The sequence below is a fragment of the Tamandua tetradactyla genome, chromosome 25, assembly GCF_023851605.1.
Source record: "Tamandua tetradactyla isolate mTamTet1 chromosome 25, mTamTet1.pri, whole genome shotgun sequence".
NCBI classification, from domain to species: Eukaryota; Metazoa; Chordata; class Mammalia; order Pilosa; family Myrmecophagidae; genus Tamandua; species Tamandua tetradactyla.
Window position 1 is genome coordinate 2,971,740 of NC_135351.1, and position 3,051 is coordinate 2,974,790.

At 40.7% G+C, this 3,051-nt stretch overlaps 1 pseudogene; it reads left to right on the forward strand.

The window, feature by feature from the left end:
- Positions 1–758: 758 nt before the first annotated feature.
- Positions 759–2,561, forward strand: LOC143668749 (succinate--CoA ligase [ADP-forming] subunit beta, mitochondrial pseudogene; annotated as a pseudogene).
- Positions 2,562–3,051: the final 490 nt, after the last annotated feature.

Here is a 3,051-nt window from a genome sequence, read left to right on the forward strand (position 1 = left end):
CTGTTTGGAATGATGAAAAGGTTTTGGTAAAGAGATTCCACTCCATCTCTATGTGAATATTAACGGTTAGTATTTACCAACATGTATCTGTCTACTTTCTCTTGTTTAAAAGAAGAAAAGAAAACTTCAATAATAGGGTTGTAGAAGGTCAGTAAAAAATAAGTTTGAGATGTTTGGGTGAGTTAAGTAGGCATTTTGACAATATGGCTTCTCCTTTGTCACATTTAATTGTGATGTTTAACCGACATCCTTGCAAGTTTGTTTTTTTGTCATGGGCAGGCTCCAGGAATCGAACCTGCGTGACTGGCATGGCAGGCAAGAATTCTGCCACTGAGCCACCACTGCCTGCCCCGTGCTTGCAGTTTAAGATGACCCTTTTAAAATAAAATTCTCACTAGGTAGAGAATCAGTAGGACCTTAGGATATTACTTGGAATGTACATTCGCTAGTGTAATTTTGTTCCTGTTTATTTTTAAATCATCTTTTTGTTTACTAGAAGGGAAGGATGATGCTGGGTTTTTATTTGTTTTGTTTTTTTGTATGCTGTATGACAGGGGTCACATTTCATCATTTTTCCATGTTATTGCAGCACCATTTGTTGAATTTTTCTTTGTTTTTTGTTTGTTTGTTGTGGGGGAAGTACATGGACCAGGAATCGAACCCGGGTCTCCCGCATGGCAGGTGAGAATTCTACCACTGAACTACCCTCGCACCCACTGATGCTAGGTTCTGAACATTAACAGTGTACAAAAGTAGAAATGGCGGCCTCTGTGGTCTATAGCAAGCTGGTGGCCACCACTGCCCTGAGGAATCAGGGGCCCCAGATATCCCTGCAGGCATAGCCCAAGGATCTGGGACGTTCTGGATTGTTTAACAACCATGGGCTCTGTGTTAGGATTCTCTAGAGAAACAGAATCAACAGGGAACACGTGCAAATATAAAATTTATAAAAGTGTCTCATGTGACCGCAGGAGCGCAGTGTCCAAAATCCGCAGGGCAGGCTGTGAAGCCGATGATTCTGATGGAGGGTCTGGACGAACTCCACAGAAGAGGCTCACCAGCTGAAGAAGGAAGAGAGCCTGTCTCTTCTGAATCCTCCTTAAAAGGCTTTCAGTGACTAGATTAAGCATCACTCATTGCAGAAGACACTCCCCTTTGGCTGATTACAAATGGAATCAGCTGTGGATGCAGCTGACATGATCATGATTTAATTCTCTGAAATGTCCTCATTGCAACAGACAGGCCAGCACTTGCCCAACCAGACAAATAGGTACCACCACTTGGCCAAGTTGACACATGAACCTGACCATGACAGGCTCCAAGTACAGCAGCAACAGAAAAGGACTCTCTCACTATATGAATATCTGAGCATGGAGTTGTTGCAAGAAACAGGTGTCTCCATTCCCAAAAAATTAGATTCAAAAGGTATTGTGATAAAGGCTCAGGTTTTAGCTGGTGGTAGAGGTAAAGGGACATTTGAAAGTGGCTTCAAGAGAAAAGTGAAGATAGATTCCTCTCCAGAAGAAGCAAAAGCTGTTTCCTCAAATGACTGGGACAAAGTTGACTACCAAACAAACAGGAGAAAAGGGCAGAGTATGCAATCAGGTATTGGTGTGTGAGTGAAGATATCCCAGGAGAGTAGGCTACTTTGCAATAATCACAAAAATGTCATTTCAAGGTCTTGGCTTAAGAGAAAATTCTCAAGGTTGTGTCAACATTGAAGATGTTGCTGCTGAGACTCCTGAAGAGCTAATGAACTTACTGATATTGTAGAAGGCATCAAAAAAGGAACAAGCTGCGAGACTTGCACAGAGGATGGGATTTCCACCTAAGGGAGTGGTTTCTGCAGCAGAAAACAAGATCAAGCTTTACAACCTCTTTCTGAAATATAATACAGCCATGGTAGAAATAAATCCGCAGGGAGAAGACGCAGACAGAGCTGTGCTGTGTGTGGATGCAAAGATCAGTTTTGATTCTAATTCAGCCCGTGGTCAGAAGAAAATCTTTGACCTATGTGACTGGACCCAGGAAGATGAAAGGATAAAGAAGCAGCTAAGGCAGACCTGACTTACACTGGCCTAGATGGACACAAAGGCTGCCTAGGAAATGGTGCTCGTTTGGCCTATGGCTACAAAGGAAGTAGTAAAACGTCACAGAGGGATTCCAGCCAACTTTCTTGATGTCAGTGGTGGTGTCACAGTTTGAACAAGTAACAGAAGCATCCAAGCTTATCACTTCAGATAAAAAGGTGCAGGCTATTTTGGTCAACATTTTTTGAGGAATTATATGATTTTCTTGCACAGGGCATAGTCATAGCAATAAAGGACTTGGAAATTAGAATACCTTCTGTTGTGTGATTACAAGGTACAAGGGTTGATGATGCAGAGGTCCTGATAATGGACAGTGGACTTAAAGTTCTTGCTTGTGAAGACTTGGATGAAGCTGCTTAAATGGCTGTAAAGCTTGCTGAAACAGTGACCTTCGCCAAGTAACCCTATGAGGATGTGAAATTTCAGTTGCCAGTCTGTTCTGAGAACTCAGTGGACGGCTGCAGATATTAAGTGCGCTCTAATTGTTAAAAATACTGTGTTCTGTATTATCGACCTTCTTCTTGTTAGTGTGTAGAGACTGTAATTCCCATCTAGGCACACAAACTTCTAGATGCATTTGGTCTGTATTTAATGCTACTGTTCAGAATGGTCTGTTCATGCACAGAATGTATAATGCCGCCAGCTTCTAGTTTCTTTTGTTGAAGCTATGTTTTGTTTTTCCTACAGAATGTCACTCACAATGTATCTGTTTCTTATAGTTGGGTACAAAATTTCTCCATTGTTGAGAGTTCTACAAATAAAATAAATATGAAAAAAAATTTTATTCTTTAATGTTAGAAATATATCTAAAACTGACCTTGTTAGTAGAGCAATGCATTAAAACAATGCTTTATATAAGAGTGTTTATCTTCAACACTGAATACCTACCAAATATATCAAACACTATTTATAAACAGAGCCTACAAACACTCCCCAGAATATTGTTTTAAGTATTTCTATG